The sequence below is a fragment of the Triturus cristatus genome, chromosome 5_1, assembly GCF_964204655.1.
Source record: "Triturus cristatus chromosome 5_1, aTriCri1.1, whole genome shotgun sequence".
NCBI lineage: Eukaryota > Metazoa > Chordata > Amphibia > Caudata > Salamandridae > Triturus > Triturus cristatus.
In genome coordinates, this window is record NC_140587.1 from 731695535 (window position 1) to 731713405 (window position 17871).

A 17871-nucleotide genomic window follows, 5' to 3' on the forward strand; every position below is an offset into this window, starting at 1 on the left:
GTGACTAAGAGAGACAACCTAGCCACAATCCTTTTCACCCATAGTCAAACACAAGGAGTATGATGAGCACGTTGTGTGGTGAATAGATGTGGATGTGATGTGGTGGTGAGCAAACTGAAATGATTAATGTACTACACTAAGCCCTAAATCAGAGAGCACATAGTCAGGTGGCACACCATCACTACAACTAAAAATCAAAGACTACGAGCACAAGATGGGCTGTAGACAGATTATGTTGTTGTGTCGTCAAAGAAATACATGTCAATCTTTTGTTCCATGTCCAATAGAAAAATTCTACTGAAGTCGGATGGTACATACGGACAGGTGAGTGCATTAGGCCTCACGTACGAATGGGTTGCATGTAAGCACATGTACAGCTAAATCGCAGGGACCTTATAGCATAAGGATAAGAAAGATATCGCCCTGACGAAGGCCCCCAGACCCGATAGGGCTATAAGACGGGCCGAAACATGTTGGCACACGGTTGAGGGTACAATTGAACAAATCGAGTTAAAAAAAACCCCGACAATAAGTTTTTATTGATATCATGAGTGCCCAGGAATAAAGGATTCAAAATAGGGTACACTCATAGGTATTTTTAATTTGATCTGGTTCCCTGCTTAACCAGTGGTTCATTTATCTAAGAACTCCCAGTATATCTTTGGTTGAGTCCGCCCAGAGAGTACCACCTTCTCTGGGTGTGGAGTAACTGCCTATGATGAAGCATGTCACTATTATGTGAGTGAGGCTTTTACTTCAATATCTTTGATATTCCACCTGTCAAGTAGATAGTTGAACAATATTCTTACACTACTCTGAATCTGGTATCTAGCCAATTCAATAGTGGTTGCTTTTTGTGAAAAAAGTTATCCCAAATGAATGATGAACCTGAACACGAGCCTAAAGATCGTGCTTGGTTATCCACCAAGCACTTGCTATTACAAGGGCCAGGCAAGTTACAGCCATTATTTTTATGTCCCTTAAACATAGAGTGTATGATTTATCCAATAACAGTTACATTTGCTCAAAGATGTGCCAGTACATCCCATTTTTCATGTTACTTTGCTCAAGCTCGTTAATGAACAATATAGACCTGATCCACCTCCTCCTCCAGCACATGCGTATGGTCATGTGGAATAAGGGTTGAAATCCGTATAGTAGTCCAGGCACATCACAGAACATTTTTTTATTTAGTATAAAGGAAAGGATATGACCTGTGGACAGATCATAGTATCGTAGATCAAGGGGGAATGGATCACTTGTAACCAAAAATTAGCGGTTCGTGAATCTGAGTGTGAAAATATTAACACCTAGATAGGTGTTAATGAGAACCCTCAATAGCGTATTTTTGAGTGGTATGGGCGGTTCTGGGCGGTTTATCTTGATTCTCCGCCTTATCAATACGCATCAGCATTATCATTGGGTCTCTTTTGTCATGCTGCCTCCACCTGGAGGGAACCACTGTTTCTTGGTAGTGGTCAGGAATAATTGTGAAAAAGTGATAATAGTGAGGTTAAAAATGTCGTCCCACACTGCCTTGAAGAAATAACAATTTATTCTGGTGGGCGTGTGGGTAGACTATTAAAAAAAAGGAGAAGTGGTGCTACAGGTTAGATTATGTAACTTAAGCACTGTGGGTGTCCATATCAAAAGGTCGACATGTTTCTGCCCGTTCAGTGCCCCAGGAGGGGGTCGTGGGGCATTCTTCAGGATCTATTAGTGTGAGCTGTTGTTGTACAGTTCAAGTGTTAGTAGAGATGCTGTCTTCAGACAATATGATAGATAGCAACGTCTCAGAAATTACTGTTATCTGTGAAGAAATGAAATTGAAAACTAAGAGACAAACAATGAGGAGAAATCCCCAATTTTGGGGTGGTAGTAGGCTAAAAATAGATAACAGAGCTAAAATAATGGACAAGCAGAAAATGGCAATTCTTATTGATACTGTCAAGCAACTTATATAATGGCAAATCTCTGATATACTGTGGGATTATAGTAGCCAAGGAATGATATATCTATGTGGGCGGTACGATTGGCCGATCACATTTCTATGATATGTTTCCCTTGGTTAATCGAGTGATTGGAACGAATATGAAAAAATAAAATAAAGGACAAACGTTACAGTCATTCCGATATTTGAACAATCGCAATACAAGCAGACCTCAACGTTAGATAGACAGAGGCAGATTACCTAGAGACGCATCCGATTGGCGGCTTTGCCGTGGCAGCGTCACTATCTTGCCTGTGTAAGTGAAAAACGGGGGAGACAGGGAGGGGAGGGAGGTGGGGGGATAGGGTATTACAGATACCGTTAGTTTGTAGAGCTTCAAAGCGGTTTTGTTGACCACCGACGGGATGTGTCTTCCGTACCTCAGTTTCGGGCAATGCACGACTTGTGCTGACGCTGGCAGGCAGGGCTCGTGGAGAACGAGATTCTGTGCGTTGTCGGTTTTAAGCTCCGTGTATGGAGAGAAACTGAAAAAAGACTTGTGTGTTGTTCAAAAAAAGTGGAGGTGGGGTAGATTTTATTAAAAATTATAAAAAGGCCACTCTGAAAAAATAATAAAAATGCTAAATAATAATAATAATAATGTTCTCCTAATGTGTTTTTAAAGTGGTTGAAGAACATTTTAAAATCAAAGAGGTCATTGCTTGTATATAGTTCAGAATTGGGAGCTGATTGGGTAGAGCAGGATGGCATTTTTCAGCGTGTAACATTCATCATGTCTTATTTGAAGTTGAGCCAAGGTATATTATCGTTCAGGCCTTTCGTGTCTGTACTGAGGCGGTGGACCCACCTCTGTTCTCTTTCGAAGAGAATTTTCTCGGCATTGTTCTTGCACCCTATTAGTGTTTCTATTACGATCCAATTCAGATCGTCCACTGAGTGTTGTTGTTCAATGTAGTGACGGCTCATTTTGGTGGTTTCACGTCTGCACTTCACATTGCTTCTGTGTTCACAGATTCTCACCTTTATTTTTCTGCAGGACATTCCGATGTACCTGAGATTGCAAGGGCAGGTAATCATGTAGACTACAAAGGCTGTGTTGCAGTTGGTGTGTTGTTTTATGGTCCACTTCAGATCGGGTAGCAGTTGAATAGTTTTTGTTGGTGTTGTTAGATGGCATACTGAACACTGTCCACATGGAAAGTGACCTGTAACTGGCTGGAGGTCCCAAAGGGTATTTTTCAATTTGAGGGGGGCCGCAGGTCTTGTGTGTACCAGGATGTCTTTTAGGTTTCTAGTCCTCTTATTTGCAAATCTGGGTTTCTGCCATTTTAGGTTCCCCGAAGTCAAGATACGCCAGTTTTTGTTAATTACTTTCTTGACGGCAATACTTGCTGTGCTGTATGTGGTGACACAGGTGGGTGTATCATCTGTTGGGTTCCTTGCTGTAGTTTGGAGTAGACAATCTCTAGGTTGGTTTCTCGCTCTTTTTTTGCATTTGGAGATGATCTTGGTCGGATAATCCCTTCTGAGCAGCTTGGAGCTTAGGTCGTCAGCTTGTTTTTTGTATTCTGCTAGATCGCTGCAGTTGCGTTTGAGCCGTAGGAACTGGCTGTAAGGTAGATTTTCTTTCAGGGGGCGTGGATGAAAGCTGTTGAATGAGAGGAGACTATTTTTAGCTGTTGATTTGAAAAATGTTCGTGTTTTGATGGTATCATTCTCAACATAGATGGTTAGATCTAGGAAGTCGAGCCGTACATTGTCGGCTGTGTAGGTGAATTTGAGACACTCATCTTGGGCATTCATCCATTGATGGAAGTGGTTAAGGCTTTCATGATTGCCTTCCCATATTACCATGATATCATCAATGTATCGTTTCCAGAAGAGGATGTTGTTAGTGTATGGGTTTATGGGGTTTTGTATGAACATTTGTTCAAACGCACTCACGTAGAGTCCCGCTACGCTTGGCGCAAAGGTACTCCCCATCGAAGTTCCGTGTCGCTGTTGGTAGAGTTTTCCTTCATATTCGAAGTAATTTTCTGTGAGAGCCAAGGTACAGCATTGTAGGATGAAATGTCTGGGGGTTTGGTATGTCCAGTTTTGACCAAAGAGTATAGTTTCTAAAGTCTCGAGAGTTTTTTGTTGAGGTAAGCTGGTATATAAACTCTCTACATCGAAACCTACTAGAAGCATTGTCTCAGAGGAGAAGTTCACATTTTGCAGAAGAGTTAGTAGGTCGCGAGTGTCCTTCAAGTAGGTAGGTGTTCGTTGGACTAACGGTTTTAGGAAATGGTCAGCAAATTGGGACAGCGGCTCCAGGACCGATCCTATGCCCGACACAATGGGGCGGCCTGGAGGTGGTCTCTTATCCTTGTGTATCTTGGGGAGGGAGTAGAAATAAGGTATTCTGGGTGAGATAGTTTTCAAAAAATCAGCTTCGTTGTGTGAAATCCATCTATTGGTTTCGGCCTCTTCCACCATGATCTTAATCGTCTGTTGTAATCTTTTGGTTGGATCTGTGGTGATTGGACTGTAGAATTTCTCATCTGACAGTAAGTCAAGACATTGATGGTTATAGCCTTCTTTGCTCAATAGAACGATGCCTCCTCCCTTGTCTGCCGGTTTTATTATTATCTCCTTGTTGTTTTTCAGTGTCTCCAAGGCTTGTTTTTCTGTGTTGGTTAAATTCATGAATGGCTTTTTGACTGTTAATTCATCAATCTCTTTCATTATGGCTTGTTCAAAAGCCAAAAGTTCGATGGGAACCTGATGATTTAGTGGGCAAAAAGTGGACTTAAGGCGTAGGGATGTATCTCCTTCTTTGTTTTCCGTCTCTTTTCCAGTAAAAAAGGCTTTCAATTTCAATTTCCTGCAGAATTCGGAGACTTCGCATTTTGTTTTAAAAATATCCAGATTGGGGGTTGGTACATATCCTAATCCTTTATTCAACACTCTTTCTTGGGCCTGTGTGAGGGTTGTTTCTGTCAGATTGATTGAAAATCTACCTTACAGCCAGTTCCTACGGCTCAAACGCAACTGCAGCGATCTAGCAGAATACAAAAAACAAGCTGACGACCTAAGCTCCAAGCTGCTCAGAAGGGATTATCCGACCAAGATCATCTCCAAATGCAAAAAAAGAGCGAGAAACCAACCTAGAGATTGTCTACTCCAAACTACAGCAAGGAACCCAACAGATGATACACCCACCTGTGTCACCACATACAGCACAGCAAGTATTGCCGTCAAGAAAGTAATTAACAAAAACTGGCGTCTCTTGACTTCGGGGAACCTAAAATGGCAGAAACCCAGATTTGCAAATAAGAGGACTAGAAACCTAAAAGACATCCTGGTACACACAAGACCTGCGGCCCCCCTCAAATTGAAAAATACCCTTTGGGACCTCCAGCCAGTTACAGGTCACTTTCCATGTGGACAGTGTTCAGTATGCCATCTAACAACACCAACAAAAACTATTCAACTGCTACCCGATCTGAAGTGGACCATAAAACAACACACCAACTGCAACACAGCCTTTGTAGTCTACATGATTACCTGCCCTTGCAATCTCAGGTACATCGGAATGTCCTGCAGAAAAATAAAGGTGAGAATCTGTGAACACAGAAGCAATGTGAAGTGCAGACGTGAAACCACCAAAATGAGCCGTCACTACATTGAACAACAACACTCAGTGGACGATCTGAATTGGATCGTAATAGAAACACTAATAGGGTGCAAGAACAATGCCGAGAAAATTCTCTTCGAAAGAGAACAGAGGTGGGTCCACCGCCTCAGTACAGACACGAAAGGCCTGAACGATAATATACCTTGGCTCAACTTCAAATAAGACATGATGAATGTTACACGCTGAAAAATGCCATCCTGCTCTACCCAATCAGCTCCCAATTCTGAACTATATACAAGCAATGACCTCTTTGATTTTAAAATGTTCTTCAACCACTTTAAAAACACATTAGGAGAACATTATTATTATTATTATTTAGCATTTTTATTATTTTTTCAGAGTGGCCTTTTTATAATTTTTAATAAAATCTACCCCACCTCCACTTTTTTTGAACAACACACAAGTCTTTTTTCAGTTTCTCTCCATACACGGAGCTTAAAACCGACAACGCACAGGATCTCGTTCTCCACGAGCCCTGCCTGCCAGCGTCAGCACAAGTCGTGCATTGCCCGAAACTGAGGTACGGAAGACACATCCCGTCGGTGGTCAACAAAACCGCTTTGAAGCTCTACAAACTAACGGTATCCGTAATACCCTATCCCCCCACCTCCCTCCCCTCCCTGTCTCCCCCGTTTTTCACTTACACAGGCAAGATAGTGACGCTGCCACGGCAAAGCCGCCAATCGGATGCGTCTCAAGGTAATCTGCCTCTGTCTATCTAACGTTGAGGTCTGCTTGTATTGCGATTGTTCAAATATCGGAATGACTGTAACGTTTGTCCTTTATTTTATTTTTTCATATTCGTTCCAATCACTCGATTAACCAAGGGAAACATATCATAGAAATGTGATCGGCCAATCGTACCGCCCACATAGATATATCATTCCTTGGCTACTATAATCCCACAGTATATCAGAGATTTGCCATTATATAAGTTGCTTGACAGTATCAATAAGAATTGCCATTTTCTGCTTGTCCATTATTTTAGCTCTGTTATCTATTTTTAGCCTACTACCACCCCAAAATTGGGGATTTCTCCTCATTGTTTGTCTCTTAGTTTTCAATTTCATTTCTTCACAGATAACAGTAATTTCTGAGACGTTGCTATCTATCATATTGTCTGAAGACAGCATCTCTACTAACACTTGAACTGTACAACAACAGCTCACACTAATAGGTCCTGAAGAATGCCCCACGACCCCCTCCTGGGGCACTGAACGGGCAGAAACATGTCGACCTTTTGATATGGACACCCACAGTGCTTAAGTTACATAATCTAACCTGTAGCACCACTTCTCCTTTTTTTTTAATAGTCTACCCACACGCCCACCAGAATAAATTGTTATTTCTTCAAGGCAGTGTGGGACGACATTTTTAACCTCACTATTATCACTTTTTCACAATTATTCCTGATCACTACCAAGAAACAGTGGTTCCCTCCAGGTGGAGGCAGCATGACAAAAGAGACCCAATGATAATGCTGATGCGTATTGATAAGGCGGAGAATCAAGATAAACCGCCCAGAACCGCCCATACCACTCAAAAATACGCTATTGAGGGTTCTCATTAACACCTATCTAGGTGTTAATATTTTCACACTCAGATTCACGAACCGCTAATTTTTGGTTACAAGTGATCCATTCCCCCTTGATCTACGATATATACCCTGGAAGATGAATGGATGACTATCTCTTCTAACTCCCCCTCCCCTGATTGGATAATGACAGATCATAGTAGCCAGCGGGGCATGTCCATGCTGTATGTTTGGTTTACCTGTTACACTCTCATATCTAGATACACTTCAGCACGTCAGGTGGTCTTTTGAAGGGTACTGTTTCGGCTTGTCAGAAGACCCGGGCAACATTTACGTTATCTCAGTGTATTGAGCATAATCATAGTCATTTTCTATAACTTTTGACACTCCAAGTTCTCAAAACTATTCTGTTATGCCACATTCCTTGATTACATGCCATCTACACTAACAACTTACTGTGAATGAGACATTCGTGGAGAACATTTACAGCGAACACATGAGAACAACACACACGACAGAGCTTGAGCAGCTTTGGTCACAGTGCTTTTGTTTTTCTGTGCTGTTATTTAAACAAAAGGCATCCTTGCATCCAAAGGGGATGTGAAGACGCACTTAGGATTAAAATAGAGTGGGAAATGCCAGTTTCGCATTTCACATAACTAATGTATAGCTTTGTGTGACTCTGTGAACATTTCACCTAATTACACAAAGAAAATTCTGCAAATGTTGCACTTTTCACATGTGCTCATCTCAAAACATCTATCTCTGAGGCTCGGCTTTATTTGATACCCCTTTGATCACTTGCTCATGCCATTGCCACTCAGGATATCGTCCGTGCTGGCATGACAGGAGTCATGCCTCCCAGGATTTTGTGTCTGTCAGCCGTGTGCTTCCCATTTGTTACCCTGGTATCACCAGCGCGGTCCATCCTATCACATCAGCTTGGATAACATCCTGATTTTCAATGCCTTGAGCAGTGGAAGGGACAGCCACTAATATCCAGGCCCAGAGGTGGATGGGAGTGATGGTGAGTACCTGTGTCAAGTCTGCAGCAGATACAAAGAGTTGTGCTTTTGGCTAGTAGGGCTCATCAGTGAGGTGCAGCTGCGTCCATCGGTGCATCAAGCTCGGGACCCATGTGTGGGCATACACCTCCCATTCAGTTATATTCATGAAGATAGCACACATAATGATGGGTCAAATGCTTGACTTAATCACATATTACCTAAGAACAGTGGGGGCCAGGCCCTCTTCCGGTATGATTAATGCATTTTGAGGTTTGAGCTGGACATGCATTTTAATATCAGCAGGCGTTCACAACTTTTACAGGTGCAGAGAAAACGTCTCTAGTAAAAGTGGCACAGGATGTAAAATGTCTACAGACCCAAACTCAGGCACTGCTAGTACATCACCTGAAAACATATCACATGCAATATAATGCTAATGCGTGTTAATATTGCAGTTGGAACTTATTCACTTTCTCACCCATTGCATGGCGTTGTACAGCTGTCTTTGAGATCTCAACTTTAGATTCAACAACTTAAATTATGCAAAAGCCATATTTAACTATTTAGAATTTAGAGTTGTCTTGTCTTTAGTTATACTCACTTCAGATCACTGCCTGTGTTTTCTACACTCACTGCCTTATTTCTTTTGCCTGCCCAATCTTCGCATTTTATGGACAGCCTCACTCATTAACTATTTTAAATGTTATTTCTTTGCACTTCTATTCTGACCACATACAGCTGTATGGATTTCACGTTAGGGTCGAAACAAGAGAAGTAAGGCTTAGGCGGTTTTGGGCTGCAGTAATATTTTCCAAAGCAATGTAATTGTTTTCACTTTGAGGACGTGCTGAACTAAAGGAATAGGTTTACACAGACTCCGAGCAATTATTTCAAGGGAAACTCTCCAGCTCCCTAATCTCATTACTACACCTGCCAGCTCTTCCAAGCAGCCCTTTCATCCCTCTCCTGAATGCGAGTAATGCCCCAAATGTCCAGAACACATCTTTTATGAACAATGTTTCTGGCCATTACACACAATGAAACACAGATTGAATTTAATAAAGTTGGGTTTTAGAAACTAGCTATTCTCTCAAATGCAAGAGAATGTTTGACTAATCTTGTTTGTTCTAAGCAGCGCCGCATTTGGAATAATAGCTGTTGCTTATTTAATTTAGAGTAAAAAGGTATTGTATTGATTTTCTTAAACTCCCTGGGTGTTTCAGGGTTACACGGTGTAGGAGATGGAAAGTGCTAACTCACAAGGACCCGAGAGGTGTTTTCTGTACAGTGGGTCGCGCTTCTCCACAGAGAAATAAGGGCTAGGTCTTAAAGATCAAACGTAATGTGATTGTTTTGAATTTCTCTTTGCCTTTCAAACTGGGTTATTTTTCCCTTGGTGCTTTATGTTCTGTGATTCTTGACTCGCCATGTATTTCACTCCTTCACAGCGTTCCTTTTATAGAAAGTAAAATATAAGCCATATATACCAAGCTATATATTTCAACTCAACTTGCTTCAGAAAACAAGAATCCATGTGAGGTATCTTTCATATTGTCAACGTGGGATCATACATCTTGGATTAAGTGATCAAAAAACAAATACAAATAAGAATCTTAAAAAATTGGCCACCTCCTTCACGTCTGTTTCTCAACCAGTCAAGCAAAGCAATTCCGGGAAAGAAGTGAAATTGATAGTAATCATTCAAATAAAAACAACAATTTTGAAAAATTATTGAATCATTGCAATTCTTATCAGGTGTTAGTGCAAAAGAATATCAATTACGCCAAAGATGAAGATAAGAAGAAGGTTTGCAAAAAGTCTAACCACTGGCAACTGCTCGATGCTGCCTTGTTTTTTTTTTACAGAGGATCCCACTGAATTGCCAAGTAAGAATTCGCTTTTTTATCCAGGCTAAACAGAATGTACATATTATCTGTGCTTTGACACACTGTTCCACAAACACAAGAGCCAGAAGCCTCACATAGATATTGAAGAGGTGGGGAGAGAGGGAGGAATATTGAGGTACCCCACAGGACACAATCACTGTAGGAGAGTAGGATCTGCTTCTTATAGTTAGCCCCACTTTTTGATGATTTTTCACTGTTTTTGACTTAGTCTGGCTGGGATCCTGCTATCCAGGACCCCAGCCTAGCTGCTTTCTCCTCTAAATTTGATTGCATGTACTTTAGGTACACTTCAGATTGGATTCTGGGGTACTCTTATAAGTGCCTAGTATATGGTATACTATGTATCCAGGGCATAGGTACCCCAGAGGCCTCTCAGGTGCTGCAGCATGTATTATGCCACCCCTGGGAGACCATTCAAATTGACACGACAGGTCTACTACAGCAGCCTGTGTAAGGTGGTGCATGCATCCCTTACTTAGATATAGGTTCACTATATCTACTCCATATCACTGCACATCTAAACCTATCAGTCACCCCAATAGCAGGCCTTATCAATCCAGAAGGCAGGGTGCTGGGTTTTATGTGAGAGGGTGCACCTGCATGAGCAGAGCCCCTATGCAGCCTTCGGAAGCTATTTTCAGGGGTTGTTTGTGATGCAGCCAACCATATATACTTAAGTGCATTATAACCTCACGGTAAATGCTAACTTTAAAACGGCTGCATGAAACATGTCGTGTTTTGTGTCAAACACATTGGAATCATACCTCCACACCAGTAACTGGTGTGGGAGGTATGATTTCACCCTTCTAAAGGGACATATGCGACACACCAGTACACCCGGTACCAGCTTTCTCGAACCCTGGCATCACAAAATGAATGCTGCCAGCCACAGACATGGGTCTGCCCTCCTGCTGCTGGACAAAACTCAAGCGGAGGAAGGCCTGACAATAGGTTTCCTGTCACAGGGTGGCGTCACCACCTCCCAGACAGGCTTTAATGTATTGGGGCTGTGTCGGTGCACTCCGAGAGTGCTTTGATGTCTGCACTGGGGGCACATTTGGTGTCCCTGTGCATAGTCTAGCTCAAACCGGTTGGAGGAGCCATTTGCTCCTGCTCTGGCGCGAAACTGGACAAAGGACATGGGTGTAGCCACCCCTCTGTCCTGACCCTCACATAGGTGGCCCCCAGAGTTTGTCCCACCCCTTCCTTGGGTATAAAGTAGGAACCCCTGACTACAGAACTTTAGATTTTACCTGGACTAAACTCTGCACAGAAACCAAGTACTTCAACGATCTGCACGATGCTAGATGACTGAAGAATCTCCCTTGGAGTAAAGGAGTTGCTCCCCTGCAAGGCAGGCGCCTGAAAGGCATGTGACCTGTTTGCATCTCCCGAGCTCCTGAGGACTCCGAAAATTTCTGAAACACAGGAGGTGAGGTTGATCAGTGCTCTCAGCAATTCTGAGGCCTGTATCCCTCGTGGGGACCATGCAACCTGAACCCCTGTGCATCGCGTACATTTGCAGCAGCATATGCTTTTTGGCGACCCCTGAGGTTGTGCTTTGGGCTACTTGTAGTACTGATCCCGAGCAGTAATTCCACTGAAGATTTCCGGCCTACACTCCACAAGTGTTCCGTGGGCTGGTATTTTGTGATTCAGCTCAAGGTCCCTTCACGATCCTTGGTCCGTCGACCTGTGGGTCCCTGTGAAGGTAACTTTGACTTACCATGGGCTTTCCTGGTTGCTCCAGATGTGCCCTGACTCTCCATAACTTGGAGAGTCCCCAGGACCTTGCTGGTCCTCTCCGAAGCATCTTTCCTCTGACTGCGTGGGTTGCAGTTGCCAAAGCTTGTTGGTGTTCAATCCGGACACTGACCCCCCAATTCTCAACATCCTTCGTGGAACAGCTCACCTCGGACTTAGGTTGTCGTCGACGTCTCCTGGTCCCCGTGGCTGCATAGTCAAGCTTCACCTCTCCTCACCTGAAACACCCGACATTGGTGAGCATTCGTCTATCATGCCCCTGGTTACTGTGAAGTGACCCAGACTCTATCCCCTCTGCTTTCAGGTTCTTCTCAGCTCTGATCCAGGCTTGGATCACATCGGACACTTTTCATTTCCACGGGAGCAGCACTTTTCCGCATCACGCCATTGAAAACTATGAAGGTTTCCGATGGCTCCTCTGGGATAGGTAGCATGAGTATCTCGGTACTCTCAAGGGTGCTTGCCTTAGAACCTTCTATGTTTAGGTGGGTTTGATTAAAGTCCTCTCCAAAGTGTCCTTAATCTTCAAAATCCCAACCCCAACTTTCCCATAGAGTTGTACGGAACTCGCATCTGTGTTCTCACACTGCACTTGTCCTCCGTGAGTCCCCTGTGTCACTACCTTGGGTGGTTCCTTGGGGTCCCAGTGATTCTATGTGCTCTAGGCACTGTGTCTAGTCAAGTAGTGGTTGTTATACCACTTTCTTAGTATATGGTTTGGTCTCCCCCTGAATCCCACTGTGTATTGTGCTATTTACTGTCATTTTAGTGATTTAATATATTGTGTGCTTTGTTCTCTAATCTCATAAAGAGATTAGTAGAGAGTGTTTAGTAATAAATACATATATTTTATGTATTCCTTGTGTGGTTCTCCTTTCATTTGGTCATTCAGGAGGTTATGATCTGGTAAAACAAGATGCTTTACATTCCTTCGAGACTTGAAGGCTGCTCTCCAGTGTGTGACAAGGGTGTTGTAGGTCTGGGAAGTGCATTGGAGCCAGATCACAGCCCCTTAGAATGCAACGTATGCAGCATGTCTAAAGACAAGGCCCCCAGGTCTGGCCCTACACAAGGTACCTTGGACAGATATGCAGCCACTGCGGTGCCCTCCACTGATGGTGCTGAGGTTGCACCCGGCTCGCCGGACAATGCAGCCCTTCTACAGGCCATTACCCAATCCAGGCAGGCACTGGAAGTCCAGATGGGGACGGAGGTGTCCCTCCTGCACCAAGATCTGCTCAACGCCATTGACTGCATCACAGAGACAGAGACAACAGTCTCGGGATTTGAAGATGCAGTAACCACATTACAACGGAAAGTTACTTCTCTAGAACAGCTCACCAAAGGTCTTGCCCTGAGAGTGGAGGATGCTGAGGGGGGAGACTGGTGGAATAACGTGGGCCTCCCAGAAAATTGCAAAGGCAACGATGTTGGAAAGTTCCTTACACAATCGCTTACCTCATGGCTCCCAAGTGATGTTGTGTCATCATGTTTCATGCTGGAAACGGGAACATAGGGTAATACAGCAGAAACAGCCACCCAGAGCGCGTCCTTGACCCATGATTGTGTGAGTTTCAAACTTCAGAGATCGCAACATGATTCTGCAGCAAGCTAGGCTTCGAACCAAATTGAAGTATGAGACCCAAAGGATCATGATGTTCCCGGACTATACAAAGATGGTGCAACAACAGCCTCAATCCTTTACCGATGCCAAAGGCGCGTCTTCGGGCCTCAAGATCCTGCACATGTTCCTTTATCTGGCATGTCTGAAGGGGGTCTTTAACTCTTGCACATTATTCTTTGACTCTCCGTTTGAGGTTTTCTCTTGGACAGATGAACAACGAAAGCTCAGGCCACATAACCTGCTGCTCAGAGACTTGGACTCCTCGACTGGAGACTCGACCAGGACACAAATTAAACTGAAAGAAAAAAGGCGTCACATATCTCGATCCTCATTGCGATTCAAGGATTGATGTTGACAAGTTGCCCGCTGCACAGAAGAGGAGCGTCTGAGCAGACCTCTATCTTCCAGGAATGGCTTTCAGGATCTCCGCAACAGATACTTCTGCAGTGTGGAGGTATTGGAGATTGGGGTGGGATGGGTAATGGCTGTGTTGTTAGTTCAAGTTTTAGCTTGTTTCATTTTGCTCTCTACTGCCAGCCTAGCATGTATGTCCTTGTGATTACCCCACCCCGATCACTGGCACCCTGGGCTATGTATCCCATGACATAATGGCAGCAGAAGCCTTAAGACACTCCCCCAGGCAGGTATATGTAGTGAGCTGGAATACGAGGGGCTTGCTTGATAAAATTAAATGGGGTGCAGTCCTCCCACAGGCAAAATACATGGATGCTGATATTCATCTCCTACAGGAGACACATATGCTAGGCATGAAGGCTTTATGTCTGGCTTGGTATGGCTAAGTACACATCTTCCATGCAGGGTTCACTCGGGGCTCTGGGGGGTTGCCATCCTGATTCACCGCCGAGTAGCATTTACCCTGATACAAAAATGGGAAGATGGGTACAGCCGATACATATTGTTGCATGGTTTCTATAGTGGGCAAACACATAGTGCTTGGCAGTATATATGCTCCTCCACCCCTCGGCCATAATGTCTTGGACCTCCTAGTTGAGATCTGGAGCTCCCTACCTGACGTCCTCCCAGTTATTGGAGGTGATTGGAATGATGTGATGTCTCCGGGTGTAGATAGGTGGTGCGCAGTGAGGACAGGGATGGGACCCCTGCTTCGAAGATGCAGACCCTGGTGGACATGGTGGGATGGGTCAATACATAGCAGTTACACCACTGAGACTAACTTCACATATTTTCTCACACCCACACCTCCTACTCTAGGCTTGATTACATATTTATATCTCCTGCCCATGCCATTGCCCACCAGGCACCAACTGCCGAGATCCTCCCCAGAGGTTTGTCGGATCAGTCCCCGGTGGCCATGCATCTTTTAATAGGCAAACATAGGCCCCCCTTTCATTGGCGACTCTCTGTCTGGCACCTTCGGAACCTGAGTTATTGTGCCCATATTCATAACATGCTCTCAGAGTAGATACAACACAATAAAGGCTTGGTGTCTTCGGCTTGCACCTTCTGGGAGGCAATTAAACAACATTGCGAGGGGTGCATATTAGCTTTTGTGCTGTGGAACATAGACGGCGACGGCGATTGCTTATTCAACTAGAGGCACAAATAATGTTGCTAGAACATCAGTCTTGAATCAGGGACGGGCCAGAGTGCAACATTAATTGCACCTGGTGTAGCAGCAAAACCAGGGAGAGCTGATGGACGAGGCCCGTGGCGCATGGTTGGCGGCACAAAGTAGGATCTATCAGTGGGGGGATATATCTAGTAACCTCCTATATAAACTATGTCAGCAGGTGCAGATAAGTGCTCCCCTTCCAGACCTCCGTAATCCTAATGGCACGCTGGAAACAGATCCGGTTGAATTGGCAAATGGCTTTGCGGACTTCTATCGCTCCCTATATTTTGCCCGGGAGTTTCTCAAGACTGCAGAGATTGAACAATTTTTTGACAACATCCCCAAGAGCTCTCTCAGAGGAGGCTAGGAGTTCACTAGAAGCCCCCCTGCCTCTGGAAGAAATGACCACTGCATTGGCAGATTTACACTCGGGCAAAGTCCCCGGCCACAATGGCCTTTCTTGCGAGTTTTACAAGGCCTATATGGCCCTGATGGGGCCCCACTATCTTTTTGAAAAAGTTTTTTTTTTTTAACAGAGTTTTATATAGCGCGAACTGGACCCAAATCGGGTATCAGAGTGCTTTACATAGCACCAGTTGCATTACATGAGGACACATTCATTTTTGTTAGGCACAGGGAGATTAAGTGATTTGCCCAGAATCACAGGATGTTCAGCATCATTGCCGAAACTCGAACCCAGTTTCCCAGATTCGAGTTCGACCGCCCTAGCCATTAGGCCAACTCCAGGAGGCAGCACAGTCCAAGTGCATGCCACCAGACTGGTGACATACTGAAATTGTAGTGTTTCATAAACCAGGGCGTTCTCCGGAACTTCATGCCTCCTATAGGCCGATTTCTATCTTGAATGTTGAGGCTAAGCTGTTGGCTAAGGCACTCGCAACCCAATTGCCGGCGCATCTCCCGGACCTAATTCACTCGGACCAAGAAGGCTTTATGCCCCACGGGCCACGCAACACAACATACGCCGGGTGCATAATATGATAGCGGCGGTGGATCGCCCGCATCGTCCAGCAGCCCTCTTATTAGCTAACATTGACAGGGCTTTTGAGTCTGTTAGTTGGTCTTATCTCTTTATCCTGTTGGAGCTCCCCGACTTTGGCCCACAGTTCATATCCTATATAAGAAAGTTATATCATGGTCTAACGGCATCAGTGCACATAGCTGGTAGTGTCTCAGCATCATTTCCGATTAGTCTGGGTACTACACAGTGGTGTCCACTCTCACCCCTGTTGTTTACGTTGCCCATTGAACCGCTTGCGGCATGGGTCCGCATAGACGCCCAGATCCAGGGCTTTGAATGGTCCACTGGGCTGTCTGATCAGCTGGCCCTATATGCTGAGAATGTCTCTTCTTCATGACTGACCTGCACAGTTCTGGCTCCCGCATCCTGCAAATTATGCGAATATTCGGGAGACCTCGGGGCTCTTTATGAATGTAAACAAATCTGTATTATGGGCACTTTGTGAGTCCCAAGACGGTTACAGATAGGCCACTGACCTCGCCCAGAAGTAGGATGGTATACAATACCTAGGGGTATATGTCACGGACAGGTCGGAGGCTTCCCAGATATGCAACATAGATAGGGTCCTGGCTCAAATCAAGATGGAGCTGAAGTCCTGGTGGGGCTGCATCTGTCCCTACTGGGTCGTTCAGCAATATTTAAGATGATCTCTCTCCCTAAGCTCCTGTACCAAATGCAGAATCATCCATATCCCATCCCACAGGTGTGGTTTAGACATATTAACACGATTCTGAACGAGTTCCTGTTGGGCAGTGGGGTGGTTAGTTTAGCAATACGTACCTGTGTTCTTTCTACATACTGTGGGGGCATTGCTGCTGCTGATGTACAATCATACAATGCAGCCTCCCACCTGCAGGTCCCTAATGATTGGTGGTACGGCCCAGGGAACGATCCGGCATACAATCTAGAGAGATGGCTACTAGGGGACATCTCATTGCATAAATATCTGTATGGCCGTGCCGCTACCCACGTCTTCCCCCCGGCTACAAAAGTGGTGCTGACTACGTGGCCTCAATCTCTCCATTGCATTGGCTGGCAGATGCAGCTCACCCAGGCGGCCCCATTATGGTCCAATTATATGCTTCCATAACTACAGAGCCTACAGGGTTTTCATACCTGGGACCGAATAGGGATTTCCACCCTAGTAGATGTTATCTGCGGTCTCACTCTGTGCCGGGTACCCAGTTCTATCGTTAGTAGTTTCACCATGCACAAGCCCCGCACCTTAAAGAGCTAAAAGCCCTTCCAGAATTCAACCCCTTTGAGGGTCAGGTTTTCATGGGGGATCTGGAGGAACATAAAGTTTCTAAGATTTATCAAACACTGATCACACACAGCGAATAAACTCTAGACTCTCTTCAAGAGGCTTGGCAAGCAGACATAGGAACTATTGATAATGAAGATTGGCGGGAAGCATTAGAATCTCCTAGGTCGGCTGCCATCTCCTCGCGCCAACACCTTATATAGCTGAAATACCTACGCAGAACATACTACATGAGGGTGCAGCTTTATAGGGCAGGACGCATTGCTTCCCCTGCATGTCTGCGTTGCGGGGTATGCCTCTTTTATTGGACAGGTTTTGGAAAGGTGTTCATAGATGTCTGGAGGAGGTACTGGGGTGGACCCTACACTGTACACCACGGCTCGCATTGCTACACATCATGGAGGACATTGGAGGCAACAGATATAAACGCCACCTACTGTTCTTGGGCCTGACCTTGGCCGAGCGTGACATAACCCATGCATGGATGGCCAAGTCCTCCCCCTAA